At 43.7% G+C, this 14,363-nt stretch overlaps 1 pseudogene; it reads right to left on the bottom strand.

Moving 5' to 3' along the window:
• Gm7079 (predicted pseudogene 7079) lies at positions 12,962-13,286 on the bottom strand (annotated as a pseudogene).

Below are 14,363 nucleotides of genomic sequence, written 5' to 3'. Positions count from 1 at the left end.
CAGTGTTACAGGGAACTAACTGCAGGTTTCTGCTTTGGAACCTGGGTAAAGCACCTGGGAGGCTCAACACAGTAGATGGACAATAGTGGGAAAATATCAGGTGCCAGGAACAGATTCTGAAGCCACTCAGAAAAAATGAAGACAACCTGTAATACCACGAAGGACTTACTGTGATACCGGCTCAAAACTTCCTAGGTTCCAGATCCCAAAGTCTCCTCATGAGAGTCTGATATTTCACACCTGTAAAGAGATTTTTAAGTAGCTCAGAGATAAGTCAAGCCCAGCTCAGACACTACCACAGAGTTACGTACAGAGGTGCACCCATTATAGCCTACTCGCCCATTAAAAACTCAGCTGACGCCAGGCAGTGGTGGTGCACACCTTTAATCCTAGCACTTGGGAGGCAGGGGCAGGTGGATTTCTGAGTTCGAGGTCAGCCTGGTCTATAGAGTGAGTTCCAGGACAGCCAGGGCTACACAGAGAAACCCTGTCTTGAAAAACCAAAAAAAAAAAAAACAAACAAACAAACCTCAGCTGACTTCGCATGAAGCCCTTAATAGGTCAAGTATATCATACTATGGGACTGAGACTACCCCCAAAAAACCAGATATCTTACCTGGCAACATATTCTGAGTGGTCAAGAAACTCGAAGCAGCAACCTTAGAGGCCATATATCCAGGCCATTAGGTAGCTTCAAGACGTCAATTTAAGTACAGTCACCCAACAAATCAGTGAGCAAACCCATGGTACGCTGATTAAAATCCCTCAAAACCATCCAGGGTTAAGAAATACAAAGTTGTAGGATACAGACTTCAAAATATAATTCAGAGACCACTCTGGAAGTATATAAAAAAGAGAATAATTCAGACATTTCAGATGGTGAGATGTACCATCTGAGACCGCATACATGAACACACTGGTAGGGATCCCACCCCTATGACATACTTAAAACAGCTCAAAGAACTCAAATACTGGGAAATATTCCAAAGAACCTCACATCCTGTGGCATACAGATCATTCAAAGCCAGTCAAGATGAGATACATATTCACAAACATTTCCGAGGAATAACATTCAGGGCCACATAGCAACAAATAGATCATAGATACCACCACCTGAAGCATAAAACAGGAGCCATAGTCAACCAGGAATGGTGCATGTGTGCTTTAATCCCAGGACTTGAGACACTGAGACGGGGATTGTAATTTCCAGAGCAGCCTGAGCTATATAGACCATGTCTCATTAAAAAAGGAAAAAGAATTAAAAAAAAAAATAGTCTTAAGTCTGAAACGTATTCACAGACTTTCAAGTCTCTGATACACCTTTTGGCTTATGTTACAGAATGTTAGTAATCTGGTGTGTGAAGTATCTGATGTTTTAAATTATTTAGAGATATCTAGGGCCAGGAATACCAGAAACAGTTCCTAACCTGATATCCTATAAAACAGAGCCTCAAAGAGGTGATAGAGCTCATTCATGATATCGCAACCCAGAGATGAGAGACTGCTATCATCAGACACATATAGATCATGGAGCTCCCAACCAGGGACGGAAATGCCAGAAGCTAGAATAATGTATTCACAGAAACAAAACATATTTTACATTTCTCCGGGTCAGAAGAGTGATAAGTTTTAGTACAAATGATTCAAGTGTAGTGTGAGCTCCATGACACACACCTGTAGTCAGCTAGTCAGGAAACTGAGTCAGGAGGATTGCTTGAGTCCAGCATTTTGAAGCCAGTGTGGGCAACATAGCAAGACACTGTCTCATCCAACAAAATGCAATTGAGAACAGAATACACAGCACGGTCTTGTTTATGTATGACTTGGATATAGGCATGAAAAAACTATAATTTTGCTTTTTTAAGTCAACTTGGCTGAGTGCCTTAGGGATAATTTACCCTTGTAGGAGGCCTACATTCTGTGCCTTAACTGCTCCTTCCTCCTCTACCTTCAAAATGGGTGGCATTCCACCATTCACAATTTTTTCACCCTTAGCATCCATGATCTTCCTACTGTCTCCATCTATGTCCATCTATTTCTCTAACTCTTGCATTTGTTACCTTTACTTGTTCTGCTTCCACCATTCCATCACCTCTGACCATTACCTTCATGCTTCCCTCATATAGTCGACACTTTGTGATCATGCTGGACCACCCAGATACTCCAGGATAAGTTTCTCTTCTCAGGATACTTAATCCTATCTACAAAGCCCCCTTACTATGTCAGTTGGCTTAGCTACAGGTTCCAGCAGTGACTGTGCATGCTACCCTAGTCTGTCTCTGTTCTTTCTCTGTAGCTATGTCCCAGAGTTTTCAGTCACTTAGAACTAAACTCTCTTATGTGCTAGTGAGTTTAGTTTAGTTCTAAGTGATTGAAGACCCTATGGATGTTTGGTATAGGACTCAGGATGTGTATGTGTGTGCGTTCTTTTCGTATCTCTGTGGGTAGGAAGTGTGTGACTTGAAAAATCATTGCTTCATGTGAGGTCTGTGAGCTGTCTCTGGTGGCCAGATAGATAGCAGTACCGTAAAGAGGTCTATTTCCCAATCCCGGGAACCTTCATCTATGCTAATTGACATGGTTAGCATAGCATGAACAAAGTTATCAGGATGCCACAGCCTGGGAACTTCACACCTCGGAACATCAACCGTATAAGCCTGACACACACACACAATGCAAAGGGAAACATATTATTAGACATAAAGCCACAAGCAAGTCCTTATAAATGGACACATAACACCAGTGAACACTTAACCCCCTTGACAAATGCATACAAAAAGATCAGATACTCACAGACTAGAAACCTCAGGGAGAAAAGAGAATTTAAAAAGACTCGAATTCTACAACATGGAAAGACAAAGAGGTTGAGACTTTATAGGAAGGATATACACCGCGAATAAAAACAGACACTTGGCAATCTGGGATAGATAGAAGCAGGTCAGAATCCTTACCACCTGAGATTTCAAATCCTGCAGTAAATATCCATAGCCAAGCCACAGACAGACCACACATGCAAGAAAAAGATCCAGAAACATTGGAAATCTGAGGGATTTCCAAGACAGGGTTTCTCTGTAGTCTTAGCTGCCCTAGAACTCACTCTGCAGACTATGCTGACCTCAAACTCAGAAATCTGCCTGCCTCACCTCCTGAGTGCTAAGATTAAAGGCATGTGTCACCACTGCCCCAAGATCTGAGATCTTATAAAATACAGCTATAACGAGATTAGAGAGGAGCTGAGGAAATGGCTCAGTAGTTAAGAGTGCATGCTGCTCTTACAAAGAACTTTATAGTTCAGTTCCCAGTACTGACATGGCAGCTCATAATGCCTGTAACTTCCAGTTCCTATGTCTTCTTCTGCATTTTCCAGCACAGACAGACATAATCTTCTATTTAAATAAATTATGTGAGTGTGAGTGTGTGTGTGAGTGTGTGTATGTGTGTGTGTGTGTGCGCGCACTCCTGTGTCTTGGGATTTTATTGCTGTGAACAGATGCCATGACCACAGTTAACTCTTTATAAAGGAAAACATTTCATTGTGACTGGCTTACAGTTTCAAGGTTTAATCCATTATCATCATGGCAGGAAGCATGGCAGCATGCATGCAGACATGGTGCTGGAAAAATGCTGAAAGTTCTACATCTGGATTGGCAAGCAGCGGAAGTGAACTGGTTTAAGTTTCTGAGACCTCAAAGCCACCCCTAGTGATACACTACTCCTCTAACAAAACCACACCTATTCCAACAAGGCCACACCTCCTATAACTAACCATTTACACACAAATCTATAGGTGCTATACCTATTCAAATCACCACAGCCTGTATGTATGTATGTATGTATGTATGTATGTATGTATGTACGTACATATGTATATGTCTGTGTTGCATGTGCATGCTTTGCCCACAGAGGCCAGAAGAGGGTATTGGATCTTCAGGAACTGCAATTACAGATGGTTGTGAGCTGCTATGTGGTTGCTGGGAACTGGGGTCCTCTCAAAGAGCAGCCAGCGCTCCTAACCACTCTCTGATCCATTTTTCCAGCCCATAAAATAAATCTTTTAAAACAAAACAAAGAGCCTGCCTTCTGAGATATACCCCAAGTCTCAGAATGGTCAGAAGTCTTCAAGGCAAGGTAAACAAACCACAAAGACCCTAAGTGACTCCACAGCCTGGACACACCCACACCGGCATGTTTATCAACTAACAATCGCCATGTACTTAAAGATGCACTCCCAAGCCTCAGAGAGCTGACACTACGGGGTACACATGTCTCAATAGTTCAGGGAACATCCATGAAGAAGAGCTCAGAGACCAAACTGGGGCTATGACACTTGCTGGGACATGTGGGATCTTAGGTCTAATACACGAAAGTGCAGGAAAAAGAGCTTTAAAGAACATGTACCTAGGGCAGTCTTTCATGACTAAATGTTCAAGTGCTGTGAGAATGCCCTCAACACAGATAAAAGACATCACATTTTATTGTCCTCTCACCAGTGAATACATCGGACATTTAACATCATCCAACATCCCTAAGATTAGTTTAGGAAATTCACGTTTTGGGATCCACATCAACAGAGGGATGTCCAAGTTGTTTAGCCTTATTTTGGGGAGGTGGCATTTTTTTCCTTTTATTTTTCATTTATTTATTTTTGATTATTTTTTCAAGACAGGATTTCTCTATGTAGCTCCAGCTGTTCTGGAACTTACTCTGTAGACCAGGCTGGCCTTGAACTCACAGGGATCCGCCTGCAGAGATCAGAAGCAGCAAAGATATACACCCTGTACATATATATGCACAACTTAATCAGGGACCACACTGCCCTAATGTATGGACCCAGACACAGACTTAAAGAGATCACAGACCTCTCACACCCTCATTTATCTGCAGATGGATCCAAGAATTTACATAATTTGATTTACTCATACCCTGAGATATATACCAAGAAAGAAGTTATAGGTTTCACAGCTTGACCATGTATCAAGAACCTCAGAGGCTGCAGGCACTTCAGAGTCCTAATACTAGTTCATATCCTGGCATCAGACTGGTGAGGGAGCTCAAGTCCTAGAATATGTGACCACAAACAGATTGGAGGTCTGCCCATAGACCCACAAAGAAACCAGACTTCCAAATCAAGGCCCTGAGAAATAGATCAAAAGTCCACATCCATGGATTCATGTTACAAAAAATACAAAGCTGTATAGCACCTGAATCACCCACAAATGCAACAGGTCTCCTGTAATGTACCACCTTAGTCAAGTCAGAGACCTCCCCTACCAGGAAAACGCCAGAGATAGATCCTAGATCTGACATGTTGTAATCTAGATCCATGAACAAATCAAGAAGCTCATGCACTGAGTCACCAGAAAACAGGAGAGGCCTCAACAGAAACCATTTCCCTGCAGCAGGGCAGTTGTGGTACACAAAGACCTTTAATCCCAATCCTCCAGAGGTAGAGGCACGCGAATCTCTGTGATTTGTGAGTTCGAGGCCAGCCTGGTTTACAAAGTGAGTTCCAGGACAGCCAGGGCTACACAGAGAAACCCTGTCTGGAAAAAAATCAAAAATGAATAAATAATAAAAGGAATAAAATGCCTCCCTTAAATGAGACTAAACAATTTGGATATAATCCCCCCAAATTAAAATAGCTCATTTACTATAATATTACCCTCACACACATAACTCAGCTTAGAAGCTTTTCATACTGTGATATGTGCATACCAATTGTTTAGAGATCACAAATTCTAGGGTACCCATAAAACATTCAAAACCCTCTCAGTCTCACCCACACCCATGCGCAGAGAGTGTAGCTTCACCACTGGAAACACAGTGTGTAGCTGAGCTCACAGTGTCTGTAGATCTATACTACCAGTCATGTAGACACATTGAAACCCAGAACAGCGTGTTCATTTCCTACTTCTGCAATAAGAAGCCACACACAATCTTAGAGCCACACAAGCAGATACTTTGCAAGCTAGGGCAATTGATTAAACAAAGGATACCTTACCCCTTGATAAATGAACGCACTGTCTTGTTCTATTTCGTTTTTGTAACAAAATGTTGGAGGCAGGGTACTTTATACAGAAAACAGGTCTTTTCAGCTCACAATTCTGATGGCCGGAGGTTATGAACAGTATGGGACACTGGCATACTGGTGGAGGCACCTGGCTGACAAAATGCAGCAGCAGCAGCAAAAAGTAGAGAGGGAACTGGCTGTGTGCCTGTGTCCAGAAAGTGCGAAGACATGAAGTAGTCTTGTGTTTGTTTTTGTTTTGTTTGTTTTCGAGACAGAGTTTCTTTGTATAGTCCTGGCTGTCTTGGAACTCACTTTGTAGACCAGGCTGGCCTGGAACTCAGAAATCCACCTGCCTCTGCCTCCCAAGTGCTGGGATTAAAGGCATGCACCACCACCACCCGGCTGTAGTCTTGTTTTATAATAGCCTGCTTCCAGCCTGGTTTTGGGTTCTATCTGTAGAGCAGCAAAAGGAGAAAAAAAGGCAAAGAAGAAAAAAAAAAACCTCAAAATAACCGAGTCAGAGAAGAGAGATCTGACAAGAGAGCGTTCAGGACGGTGGAGCCCTGTGGGGTTCTCTACAAGAACAGAATGAATATGCATTCAAATGGGACTCATTGGGCTGTTCTGGAGGCAGGGACAGGAAGATCTCTGTAGGTTCCAGACTAGTCTAGTCTACATAGCGCACTGGAGGAAGGACAGCCAGGAATACATAGAGAAACCCTGTCCAAGAAAGAAAACGAAACAAAATTAGATTGGCTTATGACTTGGTTTGATGATGGCTGTATCACTCCAGAGAGACAGAATCTAGCAGCTGCTCAGTCCACGAGGCTGCCATATCTCAGTAGTCCCAGTTTGGCACTGAAGGCCTGGAAGATTCTGGAAGAGCTGCTAGTCTTCGGTCTGTACGGGAAACTTGAAAAGGTTGGTTCGACCTAACTAAGGCTGGTTCGACCTAACTATCAGCAAAGTCAACAGCAGGGGCAGAGGTGGAGATAGATATGCCCACAAGAGTGAAGATCAAGGGGCAAAACCAAAAAGCTTGCCTCCCTCCCTCCCTCCTCAGTCATTTAACTGCTACAAGACCGTGCTGCTGGTGTGTGTATGTGTATGTGTGTGTGTGTGTGTGTGTGTGTGTGTGTGTGTGTGTAGTGGGAGGGAGAATGCATGTATATGCATGCTAAGACAAGACAATCTCTTCTAAAATACAGATTCATTCTGTTGGTTCAATTCCCTAGAGAAGCCCTGAAACATCAGGTTTCAGTACCAGAAGTTCTGGAGAAACAGAATCCTGAAGATGAATTTCTCTAGTGGGTGCTGTGGTATCTAGAGCTCTTTCTCCAACTCAAGGAACCTTCCCTGCAGAACATGGAGAGGGCGAGGCTATGCAAAGTAAATCCTTTGATATTCCTGATAGACCTCCTCAGAGCAAAGACTTCCTAGGAAGGCAAAGACAATATTGATGCTGGTGTCTCTGGATAAAATACAGAGGAAAACAATGAGCTCACTGATAAAAGTAGCCAACTCAAGATGCACAGAAACAATCAGAAAGTGAGTCCTGGAAGAAAAAATCTCTCCAGCTGCCACAGAGCCCAAGTTGCTGAAAAACAGACCCAAGCAGAGGATGTATATGGCCTTTCCTCTCCACTGCACCCCCCGCCCCAATGGAGCCAGGAGTGACTTTCCTTGAAGGAGACAATCAGGCAGATGTCTCTATGTTTTGTTCACCACTGCCTCTAGACCTGTAACAAGGGCCTAGATGTGAGAAAGTGAGGTCCTCAGGGAGGTGGAGGACACCAAGAAAGAACTTAAGAGATTTGCTAATTTCATTCAAGCAGCGGTCTGAGCATAGGTAATGGTGGACAGAACATGAACCTGGATCAGGCTGAGTTTATCAGTATGGGCCCTCTATGCAGAGATTCTAGGTTTAATATCGAAGCTCAGTATTAAAAGGTGCCAAGAGTTGATTTGATTGGTTGGCCCAGAGATGATAGCCTACTGAGGAGGAACTGGAGGAGCTTGGTATCTTTTGACTAAGTGTTGAGAAAAGGATTCTAAGGCTCAAATAAATTGAAGTGTTGGAAGTGGCTTTGTTGTTTAAAACCTAGTCCTCTACGGGTGTGGAGGCTTAATCTCAGCACTCAGGAGGTGGAACTCTGCGAGCCCAAGGCCAGCCTAGTCTACAAAGCCAGTCTTCCAGGAAAGCCAGGGTAGTTATACAGAGAAACCCTGTCTTAAAAACAAACAAATAAAACCAAAGAACTCTAGTCCTCCACAAGGCAGAGCTCTGAAGACATACTCTTCTTAATACCATCAAAGGTTTGTTTTTCTAGTTAGACCCCAAGAATAGCAGGGGCCAAAGGGACAGCACTAGTCACCAAAGGCAAGGTACAAGGAAAGGACTGTTTTCTTTTGTTTTTTTAAGATTTATTTTAAGCTGGCGATGGTGGCGCATGCCTTTAGACGAGGCCAGCCTGGTCTACAGAGTGAGTTCCAGGACAGCCAGGGCTATACAGAGAAACCCTGTCTCGAGAAACCAAAAAAAAAAAAAAAAAAGATTTTATTTTATATAGATATAGAACTACACTGTGGCTGTCTTCAGACACACCAGAAGAGGGCATCAGATCCCATTACAGATGGTTGTGAGCCACCATGTGGTTGCTGGGAATTAAACTCAGGACCTCTGGAAGAGCAATCAGTGCTCTTAACCTCTAAGCCTTCTCTCCAGCCTCCACATTTATAAACTTTTATAAAGGAGCTTTTATAAAGGAAAAGATTGGGGCTGACTTACAGTTTCAAGAGTTTAGTCCATATGGCAGGAAGCATGGTGGCCGGCGTTTGGCAGATGTGGTACTAGAGGAGCTGAGGGGAGAGTTCTACAACCTTATCAAAGTTTGAGCACTTGCTGGGCGTGGTGGCGCACACCTTTAATCCCAGCACTTGAGAGGCAGAGGCAGGTGGATTTCTGAGTTCGAGGCCAGCCTGGTCTACAGAGTGAGTTCCAGGACAGCCAGGGCTACACAGAGAAACCCTGTCTCGAAAAAAACAAAACAAAACAAAACAAAAACAAAAACAAAAACAAACAAACAAACAAAAAAAAGCATTTGAGACCTCAAAACTTGCCCCTACAGCAACATCTTCACCCAAGATGCCACACCTATATTGGGTGGTGGTTTGTGCACTGTGTATTCAGATGCTGATTGCTGTGCACAGAGCTCCCCGGGCAGTCCAGAGATGAGCATTGTCATGCTATTTGGAGCATCTCCAGTCTCAGGAATGTGTAAAGATTCTTTTCCACAGCTCGTATTGATTAATAAAGAGGTGATTTTGCTTATAGCTGGGCAGGACATCCCATCCCAGTCTGGGGGTCCCAAGCCAAAAGAGGGGGGAAGGAAGAGAAAGGAGAGAGGAAGAAGAGAAAGAGGGACAAGTTGAACTCACCTTGAGGTGCAATGAGAGAGCAGCCATGAGGACACAGGGAATAGAGCAAGGTGGGGAAAGCCTCCGATGTGGGTAAAGGGCCATGTGGCTGGGAAGTAGGCAGCCTCAGAGGATTAGAATAGAGGAGAATCTGCCCAGCAGAGTGCCTACAGCTTGTTAATAAATTTATTACGTTCCTGTGTCATTTATTCAGGAGCTAAAATGGGCTAGAGCACGTGCACTAAAACCCCATCCTTACTCCAGAGCAAAAGTGGGGAAGACAAGCCCCCAGAATTACTATGCTACACACCTACTCTAACAAAACCACACCTCTTAGTAGTGCCACTCCCTATGGGCACATGGGGGCCATTTTTATTCAAATTGCCACAGAGATGAACCCCAGAGCCTAGACTCCCTAGTCCCCCCCAAATTTAACAAACTTCAAGTAGTATGGTATACCACATTATCATGAAACAAAACCCCACAACATTACAGTCCCCACATCTTGATAAAAAACACAGAATGATTAAAGCAACTTAAAATTTTGGGATATATACTCATAAGGAGCTAAGAGTACCCCAGTTCTAGGATACTGTCTATCTTAGTTGGAATTACTATTACTCTGATGAAACACCATGACCAAAAGCAACTTTGGGAGGAAAGGGTTTGACTTACACTTCCACATCACTGCTCATCATTGAAGGAAGTCAGGACAGGAACTCAAACTGGGCAAGAGCTGATGTAGAAGCCATGGAGAGGTGCTGCTTACTAGCTTGCTCCTTACTGCTTACTGTTGCTCAGACTGCTTTCTTATAAACCCAGGACCAGTAGCCGAAGAATGTCCCCACTAACAGTGAGCCCTCCCTCATTAATCATTAATTAATTTCTTAATTAAGAAAATGTCCTATCGCCGGTGGTGGTGGTGGTGGCGCACGCCTTTGATCCCAGCACTTGGGAGGCAGAGGCAGGCGGATTTCTGAGTTCAAGGCCAGCCTGGTCTACAAAGTGAGTTCCAGGACAGCCAGGGCTACACAGAGAAACCCTGTCTCAAAAAACCAAAAAAAAAAAAAAAAAGAAAGAAAGAAAGAAAAGAAAAAAGAAAATGCCCTATCAATTTACTTACACTCTGATCTTCTAGAGGCATTTTCTCAAATCTGTAACTTCAACCCTTATTTTTTTAAAGACATATTTATTTATTATATATACAATGTTCTGTATGCATGTATGCTTGCACACTAGAAGAGGGTAATAGATCTCACTATAAATGGTCGTGAGCCACCATGTGATTGCTGGGAATTGAACTCAAGTCAGTGTTCTTAACTGCTGAGCCATCTCTCCAGCCCTCAACCCTTATTTTTAATGATGGTTCTCAGACACTTTAACCTCCCTTGTAGTCCACCACCAACCAGAGGTAATGGGAAAGAAAGGATATGGGGAAAGTGGACCTGTTTAGAAATGGCTCTTTGGAGCAACTTCCATCTGTGTTGTCGGAAAATCAGTAGTTCAGTTCCCAGGTTAGCAGCAGCAGCAGCAGCGTGATCCACTCGCAAACACTTCACAGATACACCAGCAGTCCAGTACGGTAGAGTCGGTACAGCAAACAGGAATCAGCAGCGGGTGGCACTAGCTAGCAGAGCCAGCCAGGCCTCAGCCTCGGCACAAGTCAGCAAGAGGGATCTGGAGGAACGCTGGGAGTTCTTAGCTGTACCTCTCTCAGAGAAGTGAAGAGCAGCAAAGACAAGAAAGAGATCAACAAGTGGTGCGCAGCTAGCTCTATAAGCAAACCTAGCTCAGCCTCTTTCACGGGCTGTGGAGTCCTTTTTATACTGCCTCCAAACAACACGTGTCCTCCAAGGGTCTTGCCTCAGCACCTGAGTCCATCTCTGTCTCAGCTGACATCACTCTGCCAATGAACCCGAGTTCGAGGAAGCAGCTAGAAGCCAAAGCACACCACCAGAAGTGTTTTCCAAAGCACACCACCAGAAGTGTTTTTGGTGCATTTCTCTCTATGGAGCCCTGACTAATGGAGCTCAACTCCACAAAGTAAGGTGGACCAATACATGCATGTCCTTAGCGAAGAATCCTTCATCACGTGCCCCTTCACGTGATTGCTTTAGCAGAATATCCTTTCACCTGTGTCTGCTTCAGCGAAACATTCCTCCATGAGTCTGCCTTAGCCTTTCACCTGTGTCCATCTCAGGAAAACACTCCTTCCTGTGTTTGCCTAGCAAAACGCCATCCAACACAACTGACTCTCTAAAGAACCCTTACGTTTTCACTTCATACATCCTTTCTGTTTAAGAATTGTCCTTTTCACTGGATAGTGGTGGCGTATGCCTTTAATCCCAGCACTTGGGAGGCAGAGGCAGGTGGATTTCTGAGTTCAAGGCCAGCCTGGTCTACAAAGTGAGTTCCAGGACAGCCAGGGCTACACAGAGAAACCTTGTCTCAAGAAAAAAAAATTGTCCTTTTCTTTTTCTTAAGATTTATTTGTTTATTATATATAAGTACACTGTAGCTGTCTTCAGACACACCAGAAGAGGGCGTCAGATCTCATTACAGATGGTTGTGAGCCACCATGCGGATGCTGAGATTTGAACTCAGGACCTTTGGAAAAGCATTGAGTTCTCTTAACCACTGAGCCATCTCTCCAGCCCAAGAATTGTCCTTTTCTTATAAATAAAAAAGAAAAGAAAAAAGAAAAACTAATTGCTCTTTTTTCTAACATTAACAATCTATACATAACAGGAATAATTATAAGAACCATCACACTTTCAATGAATGGCTTATGTACAATATAGTCAAAAACAGTCTAACAAAACAACCTTAACTTTCTATCAATATATAATGAACAAAAAACCCTAAATATTATCAATATACAACAATTCAAAGAAAAAACTTTAAATTTCTATCAATATAGAATACAATTAAAGGACAATCTTACATTTCTATTAATATATAATAATTGAACAAAAACTTACATTTTGCTCTTGCTCTCTTGCCTCTCTCTTACATCTTGACCCTTGCTCCCCATTCCCTTCCCCTTCTCTCCATGTGGTCATGGCCGGCCTTCCCTTCCCTTCCCTTCCCTTCCCTTCCCTTCCCTTCCCTTCCCTTCCCTTCCCTTCCCTTCCCTTCCCTTCCCTTCTCTCTCTCTCTCTCTCTGCCCTTCTCTGCCTCTGCTACTCTCTTAGCTCCCCTCCCCATGCCCTGAATAAACTAAATTCTATACTAAAAAACCACCAACTTAAATTTTTATCAATATGCAATAATTCAGCGAAACATCCTAAAACCCTAGATGATAACAACCATAACACGTTAAGCAACCAAAACCACCACTAAGGGGATGGGATGAGGATCTTATATATATATATTTGATTCCTGATGAATTGGAGCAAAGAATTCCTGTTTTGGGGCCCCAAGGAAAAATGTTTAGTCTGAGAAAAGTTAACTATAGCATGTATTGCCCAATCCCTGTGTTTATCCGGTCTATGTACCGTCTGTCTTGTTATGATCGATCACTTGGGCTAGAACTTTTTTTTTAAAGTTCTTCACATTTTTATCCTTTGCGCACAAAGACTAGCGTGATCGGTTCCACTTGGTAGTCAGTCGAATCCATTCAAGGTCGCTTAGTCCAACTTTATGAAGCCTAGGTCCTTCGCGTACTGCCGGAAGCAGTGGCGGCACATGTTCAGCCCGTAGTTGCGGATCAGACCGTGGCGGTTGGAGCAGACGCGGCAAGAGCGGGAACCCTGGCCGAACTTCCGTGGGTGACTCCAGTAGAGCTGCTGGTGACCCATCTTGCCTTCAGATGCCCAACGAGGAGAAAGGAACGAGTCCGGGCTAGAACTTTTAAAGTGGACCTGCATGCATTTTTTGGAGAAATCAGTAACTGAGCCAGTCTGTCAAATCACTTAGGCTATTTGGTTTCTGAGGACATACATGTCTCAGGTGGTAAGAGGTTTTCCTTGGTCAGATCTTATCTTTATAAGTTTTGTTGGTAGCCATATTTTTCCTTCCCTGTAGATAATTAAGCATAATCACATCGCCATCTTAAAACTATTGCAGGTTTCCATTCTAACGGCAACACATGCTTACAGTATATATTGGTTGGCCCAGTTCCTCAGTTTACCATACAAGATGCACACATGTGAACCTGTGGGGGACAAACCTGACCTGGTAAGATTTTATAAAAATGACTTGAGTTGGGAAAGTACTTTAATAATCCAGAATGTTAGAACCCTCTGCATTCAAGCTTTGAAAAAGGACCTGCCAGGCCCCAACACCTATGGTGTTAGGAATCACAAATAAAAATGCCTGCCATAAAATCCTGGCCATGGACATGGTGACCCTCAGAGAAAAGGGCAAGGTTCTGAAGGAGGCAGAGCAGCATAATGTAGTGTTCTGCTTAGAGATGTGAGGGCAGCTCCAAACTCCGATGTGAAAAAAAGCTCACAACGGATCACCCCACTTCGCATTTCTTGCCACCTTTTGACACTGGCTTATGGCACAGGCCGATGGGGCCATATGTAGCCTCTGTACAGGATTTCGGCATTTGTTGTGGTCAATTGTTCCTAACCATATCAGAACCCAGAACCTTCAGACAGCCTCTTAGACAAACCAGCTATCCCACATACTGAGGCAGACCAACTAGCTCTTGGATAACACAAACCTTAGACAAATGTACCTGACTGTTCCAACACTTCATATGGTAAAACTGGTTCTTAAAGAGAGGCATTGTGTTAGAGGGAGAGAGGGAGAGAGGGAGAGAGAGGGAGAGAGAGGGAGAGAGAGGGGGAGAGAGGGAGAGAGAGGGAGAGAGAGGGGGAGAGAGGGAGAGAGAGGGAGAGAGAGGGAGAGAGAGGGAGAGAGAGGGAGAGAGAGGGAGAGAGAGGGAGAGAGAGGGGAGAGAGAGAGAGAGAGAGAGAGAGAGAGA

The sequence above is a fragment of the Mus musculus genome, chromosome X (assembly GCF_000001635.26).
Source record: "Mus musculus strain C57BL/6J chromosome X, GRCm38.p6 C57BL/6J".
Classification (NCBI taxonomy): Eukaryota; Metazoa; Chordata; class Mammalia; order Rodentia; family Muridae; genus Mus; species Mus musculus.
Note: the sequence above shows the minus strand (reverse complement) of the source record. Positions and strands in the feature narration are given on the sequence as shown.